Source organism: Rhineura floridana, chromosome 12 (genome assembly GCF_030035675.1).
Source record: "Rhineura floridana isolate rRhiFlo1 chromosome 12, rRhiFlo1.hap2, whole genome shotgun sequence".
Classification (NCBI taxonomy): domain Eukaryota; kingdom Metazoa; phylum Chordata; class Lepidosauria; order Squamata; family Rhineuridae; genus Rhineura; species Rhineura floridana.
In genome coordinates, this window is record NC_084491.1 from 44,084,522 (window position 1) to 44,099,494 (window position 14,973).

At 41.1% G+C, this 14,973-nt stretch overlaps 1 protein-coding gene across 9 annotated transcripts in view; it reads right to left on the bottom strand.

Annotated features, from left to right (window-relative positions):
• Nucleotides 1-14,973, bottom strand: part of CADM1 (cell adhesion molecule 1) — a 340,519-nt gene that overhangs the window by 277,148 nt on the left and 48,398 nt on the right. The window lies entirely within an intron of this gene.

Below are 14,973 nucleotides of genomic sequence, written 5' to 3' on the forward strand. Positions count from 1 at the left end.
CCATTCCTTCTGGGCACTGCAGCTGAGGATCCACCCACCTCTATCAATCACATTATTAAGAAAGAACAAAATGTCAATTTTTCCAGCCTCCACCCACTGTCTTTTTGGTTGACCTGCTTCTCATGTATTTAAGACAGGCTTGAAAATAAAAGTTAAGATTGTGCCCAAGAGCAAGCCAGCATTGATTGCAGTAAAATCCATCCAACTGTTCCAACAGCACAGGCCAGCCTGGTGCCAAGTGCTTATTAGTAGCCATGTTCATTGGTTCCCTTCGTCAACACGCCGCTTAGAAAATTCATTCTGCAGTTCCCTTAATTGACCTAAAGACAGACAATGCCTCTAAAAATTAGAAGTGGTTCTTATTTTCCTTGCCAACAGTGTCCCATCAGGCGTTCTGCCTGATCAAGCCCATTAACAGGAGGAACTTGGTACAGGGAGCCAATAGCCTTTTTCATTCCCACCAGAGTCCACCATCATCATCACAAAAGAACTATTATCTGACCAGGAAGCCTACTGCTGTAAAAAGGAAACATGCACATATAGAATTTTTCTTAAATGACTGTTTTCTTAGTTGGAGCTAGAGATGAAGGATAAGAAGGGAGAGAGAGAGAGAGACAGACAGAGAAGAGGGGACAGGAAAAATCCTCAAGACTTTTCAGATGGGGAAAAATTGAAATTTTGGGTAACAACGAAAAAAAATTCTCTTTAGAATTAGTGAAATCTTTGTTAAGACAATGTTTTACTCATGCAAGATATGTAGCACAAAGATTTTTATGTCAGGCAATCTGCATCGTTAGAGAACGTTAACTCTTGTGTACACATAGACATATGCAACACTCAAATCAAATTCAGTTCTGCTGCCATTTTCATGAGAGGAGCATGCAAGGTCTTTGTTTTATTGGGGATTGCGACCTGCTTTCTAATGTTGACCTTTGATCTAACATGGAGATTCCAGAAGCAAGTATCCTCCACCAACTGTGTTTGACCTGTCCCTCCCTTGTAGTCCATCTCCCCTCAAACAACTGAGGCCGACACCCTGGTAAAAAACAGTCCTGTGCATGTCTACCCAGACGTAAGTCTCACTGGATTCAATGGGGCATAATCCCAGGGAAGTGTATATAGGATTGCTTTATTCCTGTATGCGTTTAAGTAAGCACCACTACACAAAATAGGTATTGCTGAATAAACATGCATAGCATTGCTTTGTATAATTCCTAAATATGCCAAACACCATTTAGATTTCCATATATTCATATAAATTGGCATGTGCAAACTTTACACAAATCTGCCCTTCTGTCCTAATTTCTAGCAATGCATAAATGGCCACCGTGTCCAGCTTGATTTCCTGCATTGCAAAGAATAAGAGATGCCCTACAAAGCTATCAACTTTATGAGTCTATGTGTAGCATGTTACAGAGAGATAAACAGGATGTATGTACATAGTAATGCAAGTGTTACATTGAAAATGTTGAATAATATGGTGGGAAAAGCGAATTATTAATCTGATCTGTATCCATTGAAAGGTTTCCATACAAGGTAGTATGTAGCCTATGCCTCTTCCTCTACATGTGTAACAGTTGAGATATTGCTTCCCAAATGATGTAAAAAGAACAATCAACACACATCACACAACATTAAAACATTGTAGGAAGTTAGGTGGTTCATTATTTTGATACCTTAATCCAAGAGTTTATGGATTTTCTGCAACTAAAAGAAAGACTGCTTGTCAGCTACACCCCTTTAATTTGGCCAAAACAGTTCATTCATAAGTTTTCATATCTACAACAAAAAAATAAATCTTGCATCCCTTCTTTGCAGAAAAGCATTAATATTTTGAATGTGAGGGAGAAGTACCCTCAATTTTGGGGGGGGGGGAGGACACTAAGCAAAGTCTTACAGATTCTAGTATATCAAACTAATGACACACATTACCAAAAATGTCAATTACATAGAAGCATATGCATGAGCTTCTAATCCAGTTTTGCTGCTGTTTGGATTCAAGTTATGCTAAGTGATGCTCTACTAATCAGATTTTTCAAGGCAGAACCACATTTTCTTAAACCCTTGAAGGAGTCTGGATGATTATCCTTTGTGTTCTTAAGGTGAATCATATAGAATTAATCCCTTTGGTTCCTTGTGAAGCAAGTAATAACAAAAAGTGATCCTGGCATGTGTAACATTATCCTGAACTGCTGAAAGCACTGACATTTTCAGGAAGGGAGACTGAAGACCTGAGGCAATTAGTTGTGACAAGAGACTGTAAAGCAGCCAACGTAACAGTAATTTTTAAGGGCAGGGGGAGGTTGCTTGCAGGAAATTAAAGGCCAGTTAGCTTAACATCTATTTTGAGTAAACTAGTAGAAAGCACTATTAAAGATAAAAATAATCAAGTATATAGAAGGGCAAGAGTTGCTGAAGAAGAATCAACATGGCTTCGACAAAGGTAAATCCTATTCAACCAACTTTTTAGTGCTCATTGAGTGTCACGCATGTGAACCGGGGGGGGGGGAGGAGAGATCCCAGTACATATTGTGTACCAGGACAAAGTCCCTCAGCAAAGGCTCCTGAGCAAATTTAGCAGTCATGGGATAAAAAAACAGGTTCTCTTATGGATCATTAACTGGTTAAAGAATAGAAAACTGAGTAAGAACAAGTGAAATGTTCTCACAATGGAAGAAGATAAGAAGTGGACTCCGCCGCAAGGAGCTCTATTGAGACCGGTACTTTCTAACTCATTCATAAACCTGGAATTACATGGTACACATTCACAATACGGAAAGAATGGCAAGTAGGTAGCCCCTCCAATACTCAGATATTTAATCATCCATCATTCCAGTCTGGACAAAGTCATAATTTAGGGACTGGAAAGGGCTATACCGGATTAGGGACTTCTATACCAACACCTATCCACTCACAAAGGACAATACTAAGAGCCCCAAGTAATACAATAAAGGTGATAGTCTTCTGTATTAGACCCATAACAAGAAAGGCTATGTCAGCTCACTTATTATGCCACCATAGTTGCCAGCCTTTTCTTTGTTTTGGAATGTTACTGGTTTAATGGTTCTTTGGGTTTTTTTTATTATTAATTATTATTACTTTTTCTTTTCTTAGAAAAAAATAACAATACATAGAATAAATGATTTGAAGTCAGAGATGAGGAGTGAAGCAGGCATATTTTCAGACGACATCCAATGATTCAGAGTCGTAAAACCAAGGGATTGTGAGGAACTCCAGAAGAATATCTCCAAACTGGGGCAATGGATATTAAAAGTGACATGTGGTTCAGTGTAAAGTGATGCACATTAAGGCAAAGAATCCTAACTTCTGAGCTGGCAATGATTAATCTAGAAAGAGATATTAGAGTTGTGGTGGATAATTAAATGAAAACCATGACTCCATGTGCAAGAGCCATGAAAAAAGGTGAATTTCATGTTGGGGATCATTAGGAAAGGGAACAAAAATAAAACCACCAGTATCATAATACTATTAGACAGATCTATTGTTGTGACCACTCCTGGAATACTGTGTACAGTTCTGGTCCCCTTTCTGCACTTCAGAAAGGGTACTGTAAAGTGGGAAAAGTTGGCCAAATGATCAAGGGGCTTCAACTCCCCTTCAGGGAAAGGTTACAGTGTTTGGAACTATTTACTTTAGAGAAAAGGGAAGATATTATAGAAGCATATAAAGTTGTGTGTGGTGGAGAAAATAGGTATTTCTCTCATATCAGAAACCTGGGGTCATCCAACAAATCTGAATGGATGGCCCAGGGTTCTAGCCATGATGGCTGTGCTCTGCCACCCTAGTCAGAGGCAGCATGCTTCTGAAAACCAGTTGCCGGAAGCCTCAGGAGGGGAGAGTGTTCTTGCACTCGGATCCTGCTTGCGGGCTTCCCCCAGGCACCTGGTTGGCCACTGTGAGAACAGGATGCTGGACTAGATGGGCCACTGGCCTGATCCAGCAGGCTCTTCTTATGTTCTTATGTTCTTATGAGAAATTCAGGACAGAGAAATCTAAGTACTTCATACACTGCAAACAATGGAATTCACTATCACAAGATGTAGTGATGCTCACCAATTTTGACATGTTTAAGAGAATATTAGACAAATTTGTGGAAGATGGCTGTCAACGGCTGCTAATCATGAAGGCTCTGGATCCAAATACCAGTTGCTAGGAATCACAAGTGGGAGAGTGTGATCAGGTTCATGTCCTGCCCATACGGTTCCCAGAGGCATCTGGAAGGTCACTGTGGGAATTATGCACTGGCCTAGAACAGCCTTTGGTATGATCCAGCCAGATCCTTATCACAGCTCTAATCAGCCCAAGCTTTCTGTAGTTTTCCATTCTGTATCTCTCCTTAGAATTTCCAAACTGAACTGCTGCTGAAGACTGCACTGCCCTTAAGTAGTAAAACCCAATAATGCTCTCAGCCCTTGTGCAATAGAATCTATTCCCTTCAGCTAAATATGAAACTGAATATTTTATGCCTTAAATGTATAGTCCCAAATCTCATAAACTTTTTCTAAATAACCAGAGGTGGAAACGTAGCTTCATTTTCTTCTTCACTTATGCTCATTCAAAGCAAGTTTAAGTGAGGACGCTGCCTCAAAACTAAACAAATAGTTTGGGGAAAAAACTATTATAAGGCGTGAGTCCTGTTTTGCATAACGTATTCAAATAAGAGGCTTTTATAGAACTGTGACACTGATTGCAAGTGCTAAAGGTGATGGGTCTATTTTACAAAATTTGGAGTACACTCTTAGCAATACAGTCAGACTCACTTTTTAAATTTTACTCACATACAATATTGGCTGGGGTTATGAGCAAATGGCAGCTGGTCCTTAAGAACAGCAAAATACCGAATGTAAGTATAAATTTAATGTTTGATAGTCTTGGGATGAACTCCTATCAGGTAAATAAGTACTGCACCTGAACATAACTATTATTTCCACTAAAGCCCCTAGTTTTCCAGATGATATTTTTAAAAAATGATATTTAGCACCATCAGTAGCAACCACAACGCACTATTGTTGTACAACTTTCAATAATTTCAAATAAGAGATGTCCCAAAAACATGTAAATTGGCTGAGACTGTAGCAGCAGCTTTTGCTATATCACTCCATGACTTCTAAATGTTGAGCTGCCAACAATCAACAACAAGTGACAAGATTATGGCACAAACTGCTGGATGGATAAATACCCAAAAGCCACAGGATGAGACACACTGTGATATTCAAGTCTGAAACAAAACCAGACTCTCTCCATACTGAATCTAAACAAGCATTCTGCAAGACCAGCCTTTCCAAAGAGTTTGAAATATAGTTGCTACCTACAAATTCTGTGGCAACGGCAAATCTATGCGTAGCAGTGATGTGCTAATATCTCTTAAGTGCAACAAAGGCAATCTCCCACAACACCAGCACATTGACCAGAGCAGCAGCTAAACTGCCTGACGACGAGGCTGTGTGCTTCCCTCTTCTGCAGTGTGCGCACCACTCCCTTGCCTCTGCTTTGTTCCTTTATCTTGATGTTCTTCTGTATTCAAGATCTCTATCCCTCAGGCTTGCACAGCCTTCTGCAGTACTTTTCCAATGCTCAACACCAATTTGCCCCCAAGCTTACAATTTTTCTTAAATCCCTATGTACTGCACTCTTCTCTTGGCTCAGCAACGCACCGGGGGGGGGGGGGGGGAGATTAAATGGAACATTTGCATAGATGCAGTTATCCATTTGCCAGTTATCAAAACAGTTTTTATGCTGTACTGCAAAAAGCATCAGTCATGTTCCCCTCACCAAACCTAGTCCAGGCATATCATACCACATTACTATGCGCTGAATTTATTTTTATTTAAAGCAGTTTTACTCCACCTTTCAGCCAAAAAAGGCACCCAGTGCCGCTTTTAAATCAGATGAAAAACAAAACAAACTCTGCCTTCAGGCTTACACTCTAAAAACACAACACAGAAGCAAACAGGGAGGGAGAAGGGAAAAATAATATTTAAATAATAAATTAAATAATAAATAAATAAATAAAACACACTCAAACTCTAGATCTTAGCTACATCATGGAGAGATTCTGATCTAAGCGTAACAGAAGGGCTACTGCTTCCTCTGGTGGTCTCAATAGTGGTGGTAACTAGAAGGAAGGATCTCTGAACTGGAGCTGTGTCCAGGCACCATAGACGGTACCTGACAGCAGCTTCTTCTCTGTTACAGATGGCAAAACATGGATCTCATTACTGGCCTCTAAGAAATTTCCAAAGGAGGATATGCATTGAAACTGGAACCTGAGCCAAGACCTGAACATGCCATGCAAAGTGAATTACTGGAACAGCAGCAAACTGCATGTGGTGCAATACCTCTTACTGAGCCAAATCATGCTGGGAGAGCTCTGTGTTCTGCTTAGGTAGCTCTGACTTAACATGCTTCCAGCTGGTGGCTTTGCTCCAAGGACGAAGCGGTTCTCTGCATTACCATCAAATGGACCAGAAGTCCACTGGTGTACTCAATTGCCAGTCAAAGCCCACAAACTGAGATGGCGTGGTTTAGGTGGTTCATTAGCTACCTTTCCAGCCCTCAAGGTGAAAAAGTTTCAAAAGGATGCATGGTGGTGGTGATTTTTTCTTAAGTCTGCAGCTAAATGAAGTTTCTAGCCTACGTGTTTTTAGAACTACCATCATTTATTTGCTTGCAAGGATTGTATCCTGCCCAATAACAAACATTCTCTGGGTGGCTTACAATCAGAGAAAAACTATTACAGAAAAAGCTAAAATCAGAACCATATAATGTTGATACAGAATAAAAACCAGCAGCAAAATAAAACCTATATAACAAACTCCCACCAGCACCCACTGAAGATTCAGATCTTAAACTCTACAAAGGTCAAAGCTCTATAAAGCACTAAAAGATATTAAAAAGCTTGGGAAAATAGGAACATCTTCACCTAATACAGAAAAGACCAAAGCATAGTATCAGGTGAGCCTCTGTGGGGAGGGCATTCCATAACCAGACCCTCTCCCCATTAGCACCTTAAGGTCCAGGTAGGATTATCTAGGAGGCCATCCTTTAAGTCCAGTCTGGTGCCCTCCAGACGTTTTGGACTACAATTCTCATCAGTTCATCAACTCCTATGGCTGTGCTGACTGGGGGCTGATGAGAGTTGAGGTCCAAAACATCTGAAGGGCACCAGGTTGGCAAAGGCTGCTTTCAGTATTCTGCCCCCAAGCTAGTTAAGGCTTTAAAAAATCAGACCAATGGTTTGAGTTGGGCCTGGACACTGACTGACAGCCAATGCTGATGATAAAGCACTGAAGGTAGAATCAGTGCACTGCCCAGTCCCTGTTAGCAATCTCCCTGTCCTTTTTGGTGCCAAATAAAGTTCCCAGAACATATATTAAAGGCAGTCCCATGCATAACGCATTGCACTAATACATCCGGGAAGTTACCTGAGCATAGCTAACTGTAGTAAGGTTGTCTCTGCAGATAGGGTCACAGTTGGTATATCATTCAGTTTGTATGTGTTTGATTGTATTTTAATTGTAAACCACTTTGCTATTTTTTATGAAATGATGGTATACAAATATGTTTATAAATAAACCTACTGTGATAAACAGCACTTCCAGGAACACAGTCCACTTCCGCATCTAGTAACAGACCCAGAAGCACTTCCAAACGGTGAACTTGATCCTTTGGGGAAGCACAATCCCCTTCAGAACAGGTTGAACAGCACTCAGCTGAGCAGACAATCAGCCCACTAACAGTACCTCCACATTGTCAGCATAGGACCCTCCCCAAGCCCATTATTATGCCCAGCGGCAGCATTAAAGGGCAAGTATAAGCCCAAACTGTTTGTCATCCTTCATGATTAACTCCATGTATCCAATCTTTTTCAAAGGCAGATTCAAGATGCGCCACCTCATAAATTCACAACCTAATGACTTGCAAATACATGCTGTGACATTCATAAGCCAAAATATGAAGAGAAAAATAAGACATTAAAAATATTAAGACTAGATATGACACACAGACACAAAGCCACTTAAAACTGCAACAGAAACGTGCTTGAGGATTCATATTAAGTAATCCGAGACTAACACACTCATTGAGTGTTTGCATTGACAATTAGAACAATGTGCAAACGAAATATGCAATTTGTGGGACTGCAGCCCATGATATATTTTACATGTTGTTGCCACACGTATAAACTCACTGAAATAAGGCATGTAGAGGGTTTTAGCTTAGCACCTTGCGCCTTCTCAAGAGAGCATTTGCCTCACCTTCCCTTGCTACACTCGCTTCTCCCTTCCCTTCTTCTGTTGCCGTCTGCCCCTTGCTTATCTAAATTTAGACTATAAGCTCCTTGGGAAAGGGAGCTGTGGTTTTCATGTCATTATGGAAAACACAGGTGTACAGGGCACTATATAAACAAGTGAACTGTTGAAGTGTGGCATTCCTCAAAATGAGGCAAGCTTGAATAAAAAACAAATTTAGCTCAAGAGCTTGAAGTAACCTAACAAGATAAGCAAAGATGCCCTGCCTGTTTATGCCCATTTCCACCAGTTTGTTAGGTGAGTTCATCATCTGCCTTTTCTATCTGATTCAGGTGAGGCAGAGGAAGTGCTGAACAGGTGCCTGGGAGCCCAGTCCACTCAATCTTATGAGATATGGCAGGTGGCTACCAGAGAGAGACTTTTCAGTGGTGGCCACCTGCCTCTGGGAAGCCATTCCAAAATAGCTCATCTAGTACTTACCCTGATGTCATTTAGGCACCATACTAAGGTACAAAGATGCTTTAATTTCCCAGGTATTTAATCTTTTACTGTTGAAATGGTGAGATGGGGCCCCCTCTATGAATGCTGCTCTGTTTATTCAATTAATTGGCTATTTGTCTGAATTTTGTGTTTTATCCAATATTTTTAGATTCTACTGTTAATACAAAAGCATATTTATATCCTGCCCCCAGGGATTGATAGGGAAGGTTATAAATTTATTGAATAAATGATAAACAAACCATGGTGCGAGGCCCAAGATGCTCCACATCTTACTGCCCAAATAAATGATAGTGCTTCCAACAAAACTACCTAGCAGCCGCCTGCTTCCCATTATCCTGGTTCCCAGCCACACTAATTGATTTCAGCATCTTCCCCCATTTAATCAAGCAGCTGGAAACCAGGCCCTGTCCAAGCAGTACTTGCCACTTGTCAACATCTGGACAGGTTAATTATTAGATGTCATTTGCAGAAATGCTGCCAAGAACTTGAGTACGATGCAAACACCTGTGATGGTGGATCAACTCGCTCATCCCTTCAGTCACTGTAGAAGGCAATATACTGTGTAAAGGGACATGGTAAAGTGTGGCTTCTGAAATGCAGGAAATGTTTTTAGATAGCTAAGGACTTAAAATTTTACATTCTGGATAAAACTTAAGTTACTTCTAAGGTTCAACATGAATCTGCACGCTCCACACCGAAACTGGGTACTGTCTCCTATAATCCAGAGTGTTCTCAAATTCTTCCTTTGTCTAATCCTATCACAGGTAATCGTCCATATTTCTTTTAAACATTCACTTAGGCAGCATAATCACCCTCATCATCCCTGAAACTATTAAAACCCTCAGGAGGTCAATTCTGCACAACATAGGAAGCGGACCTTTAGTGTTGCGGCACCTACCCTTTGGAATTCTCTCCCTTAAATATTCAACAGGTGCCATCTCTGTTATCTTTTCGGTCCCTACTGAAGACCTTTCTCTTTCAACAAGACTTTTAAGTAGAGACCTTGTCCTAGTATGCATCTGTGTTGGTAAGCAGCGGTAACGCAGCCGAAAGCTCTGCTCACAGCCGGAGTTCGATTCCAACGGAAGGAGGAATTCGAATCTCCGGTAAAAGGGGTAGAGGTCCACTCAGCCTTCTATCCATCCGTGGTCGGTAACATCAGTACCCAGCATATGCTGGGGGGTAAAGAAAGGCCGGGGACGGAACTGGCAATCCCACCCCATATATACGGTCTGCCTAGCAAACACTGCAAGACGTCACCCTAAGAGTCGGAAACGACTCGCACTACAAGTGCGGGGACACCTTTACCTTTTTTAAAGATGTTTTTAAAGTGCTTTTAGTGTTTTATCACTTTCTTGCCAACCTGGGCTCCTACTGGGAGGAAGGGTGGAATATAAATGCAATAATAAATAAATAAATGTGAGCATGCTCCCGCTCTGTGAAAACATGATAATAATAACAGGCAAGGTAGGCTTCGCCATCCTCCAATGAACAACTAGAGGCAGGACACGAACTCCAAAAGCAGAGGTGAATCTGCCAAGCCACGCCAGCCCATTTCTTCTCCAGTGCTGAATCTGTTGACTCAGGTGGGAAATCCTGCCAGACATTAAATGATCAAGTTTCATGCAGTTGTGGAAAAGTCATTTCATCTACAGGGCTGCTGGGGTTTGATTTACGATTGTACAATCTCCTTGGTCTAAAAAAAAAAATGTACGTGAAAACAGAAGCCGAGATTTCAAGGAGGCTGGTGGACTGATACCGCAGAGAATGTTTCCGTTAACACTTGGCAAGCAAAGCCCACAGAACACAGATGAAGAGAGATAAGCTATAAAAACACCATTTGGGCTTACTTGCTAGAATAGCAGCTTGTAATCCAATTCCAACTCTTGCTGCCAAGTGTTACACACAATATATCTGCGTATCAGGTTCTCTTCCCCCACTCTGCAGTGCAGATTAACCAACAGGCGAAAAAGAAGAAGAAGAAGAAGAAGCATCAAAAACAGCCTTTAGATGGATAGTGACAATCTTTGGGAATTTATGGACCAGAAGCTTTCTGCCATGGGGTGAGGGGGAGAACACCTTTTCAAAGGACCTACAGTATTAAAAATCTGCTTTCTCTGCTTACTTTCAAAGCACAAGACCAAAAAGAAATATTCTTGTGGAGCCTTAAATTACTAATAATAATCTCTTTTTTTGTACATCTTTAGGAATGTGTTCTCTGTTAAATTTTCATCTTCTTATGAATTTTATTTGCATGATCAGCAACACACCCAGAACCACCACCATTCCCAGACTGGAAAGAATCTAGACATCTGAAATTAAGTATGTTTACAGCATTGCCAAAAGGCATTTAAAGGACAGAAAAATGACAAAAGTGGCATAGAGCCCACTGTCTTGCCAACAGGAGTGAAGGAACATGAAGGGCTAGACATGTTTTCCTCCCCTATTCAGAGAAAGTAGTTTTGTACATATTTTTAGAACTACTTTCTGCTGCTTACTTCTCTCCCCCGGCTCTTCTTACTCCTGCCCCTCCCAACTGCTTTGTAAGCTGCAAATATCACATTTGACTCATCTGGCTCACACTGAAGATAATTCCCAAGTGGATTGTTAGTCAAGTATCACTGCTTTTAGGTCTCTCCTTGGGGAGTTTTATTCAAAGCAAGTGTGACTACAGTAAACCAGAAACTCTATGTAATTTTCATTGGGAATGGGGAAAGAAAACAATCTCTCACCAAAAGTTGTTCTGAACTCCCTTTCTTTAGGCTTGGTATAAAATAACTTTGACCACAGCCGTTGCTTCCAATTTAGAAACAAACACATGCCCAGTTCCACCACGCTGGAAGTCTTCTTCTGACGGGCCCTTCTTGTCTTCATGTTCTGTGGCCAGTAACTCTGTGTCCTTCAGTCGGTGCTTCATCAGGTGACATGCATCTTACCTGATTTCTGAGCCCTTTGGGCTGGGAACAGATCACCACCAGTGTGGGGCGGGGTTTTTTACAGAGATGATAGATAAAGCAGCATCAGCAACACAATTGCCTTCCATGCCCCAGTGCACAGCAAGCATGTGTTCATGTCTTCATGTCTAAAAAACCTACCACTGACCCAGCCTTGTAAATTGATCACTAAGGTGGCTGGATTATCAAAGACGCTCAAGCACGGGACTTTAGGCAAATCCTTTCCTTAGAGAAAGTGGGACACACACACAAGAGAACACTTTTTGTACCATAACAAAGCCCTGTAAATCACTCACTGACCCAACATGAAGAACATCCATCTGTTTGGGGATATTGATCATACTGTATTTCCAAATTTTGACCACCAGTTCATATTATTCCTGGAATGGTTGCTTAATTTCATTTTGTGTTGCCTATAAGCTAAGGAAAGAGTTAAACTAGCCATAGGAACATTCTGGTCTTATATCTTTATTGGTTCCTCAAGGCTGGCACCAAATATTGTTCTGCCATTACGATGGGTGGGTTTAAAGTTCTACTTTTCAAGGTGCACATGATAATGGGGGAAAATAGTTTTTTAAAAGTCATTCTTCCACTGAAGCTTTTCTTAGCATTAAATGCTATTAGTCAGGCATAAAACTCCAACGGCAATCGGCAATTCAACAAGATAATTCCACAAAACACCCACCTGAGGAAGAAGGTGGCCCAAAGATTAAGCTAGGCTGGAAATCATTACAGGATTCTTTCCAACAGCAGCTGGGAACTCCTAAAACATGCTAGGTGTGTATTGCTTTAGAAAAAATATAGCAAGCAGCACTTAGCTTTATTCCTCCTTTACTGCAAAACTCTTTTTCCCTACTTGAAAAAGAATGAAGTACTGGGTCACAGGCACCAGTCATTTTTATCTCCTTACAACTGACTGATCCGACCCAGAAGCACAAGGGCAAATTTAAGACAGAGGGACTCAAGGAGGAAGCAGCAGCTGTGTGATGGAGTCCCTAAATTGCTCGGCAATTTTGTCAAGGACCTTCATGACCTTCACCAGCTGCCAGACTTACTTTACCCTTTTTCCAATTTATTCTTCCCATATCAACACAAGTGCCAGTATTCAAATGTGGCCAGGTGTGTGTGTGTACGTGTGCGTGTGTGTATAAAGATGGCCATTCTTCGAGTTAGACAAGGCCTTCTACACAGGCACCCCATCTGCTACACAATCCGGCACTCCCAGAAGAAAGACACAAAGAGCAAAGTGCTGGGATGTGAAAATCAAGGCTCCCATCAACCTTCTGTAAGACACAGTTGCCTTTTCTTGTTACCATGCAGGAGCACGGAGAAGTAGGGAGGAAGCCAACAAATCCAAACTGTACTTTGGGCACTAGTCAACAGTTCTTTAGATTGGACCTGGATATTAATTTCAGCAACTTAGCTGTTGCATTCAATTAATGCAGGGATTCCACAAAGCATGTTACTAGCAGCAAACAATGAGTTCAGAACAGACTGTAGCTAGCAACTCACTCAGTTTCAAAGTTCAGGGTCTTAAAGTTTGCATTTAGTCTGCACAGTGCAGGGTTATTGGGATACTCACTGAAGAAGACAACACTGGTCCCCTTCACCGTGTTCCCAACTTGAGGTAAATTCATTCTGTTTGCAAGAGAGGTGTAATTTAACAGTTTTTTTAAGCTTATGTTATAAGACTTAAGATATACCCGCTACTAGTCACATACCTGCCTCTTGGTAAATTTTGACATCCAAGTTATGGACCAGGCTAGAGACTTGGGGTTATATTCAACTAAATCCTACTCAGAGTAGAGCCCTGAAATGAATGAACCTAAGTTAGTTATGTCTATTAACTTAAATGGATCTACTCTGAGTACGACTAGCACTGAATACCACCCCTCTGTTCCATTACATTAGGTCAGAGCACAGCAGTGGATTACAACTACTATGCTAAGTACTAAGGGTAAAATCATCTCTATTTTCATCTCCTTCCTTTAGGTATTTGAATTATCCTAGCCTTAGACATCACTGATTAAAGTTGCCCTTTTAAAAAAATGACTGATAATATAAAACAGAGGATGCACTAAGCAGTTAAATTAAGGAATTTGTCACAAGATATGATGACCACCAACATGGATGGCTCAAAAGGGGATCAGACAAATTAAGTGAGGGTAAGATTATCAATGGCTACCAGTTATTATGGCTGTATGCTACCTCCAGTGTCAAGGCAGCATGTCTCTCAATACCAGTGGCTGGGGAACTGCAGCAGCATGCAATGACCTTCATGTCCTGCTTATGGGCTTCCCATAGGCAACTGGTTGGCCACTGTGAGGACAGGATCCCAGACTAGAACACACTTTGGTCTGACTCAGCAGCGCTTTTATATTGTTATTGGGATAGATCTAGCTGCCATGAGATTCTCATTCAGACAGAATGCCAGATTAATCCAAATCAAAAGTACTACATTTAACTTCGCTTCTTATTTTGACTGTATCCTCTCCTCTAGGTTCTCAAATGCCCTTTACTGTTTTGCTTTGAATGCAAAAAAAAACAAAACAAACACCTCCTTGTACCCTAAAAATGCAATTGTTTTGTAAAGTTATATGGCTTTGAAAAAGGGAACTTGGAATGAAAGTGCCACCTCAACCATAACTCTAATAAAAGTCTAATGAATAAGCGCATTCCACCAAGGATAAATAAAAATTGCTAAGGCTGATGTGGACAGTGAAGAATACAGAGAGGTATCCAAGTGAGTAAACATCAAATGAAGGATTATCCATATTTGTGAGGAACTCATTCCAGCAAGAAATTGAACCAGGAACCTCCTGCATCCACAAGCAGCCAAGTTATCTAGTGCACTGAGCTAAGGCAAAAGGCTTACTCTTCAACTGTGACTTGACGAAGTCTGGTGCTCTAGATAGGCTTCAAACAAGCCTCTCTTCTGGAGGCCTCCAATTTAAAACACACTGACCACAGCCAGCCACATCTCACTTCTAAGCAAAGAAACTAGGTACATTCAAAGCCAGCATGCTCAGCCAACCTCTAACACTCTGCTTACAGTCTGAAGTCTTTTCATTAATTTCATGATGCGCTCACAGCCACCATGGAACATGGACTGTGTTGTGTTGTGGGATGTGCAAGTTCCATAACCCATCAGGAGCAACAAGTTAAGAATTAAGAGGGTTACTCTGCTAAAAATGTTTTCCAGCAATACTCACAGGCAAGTTTATACCTACAGGGCGTTTACATCTAAT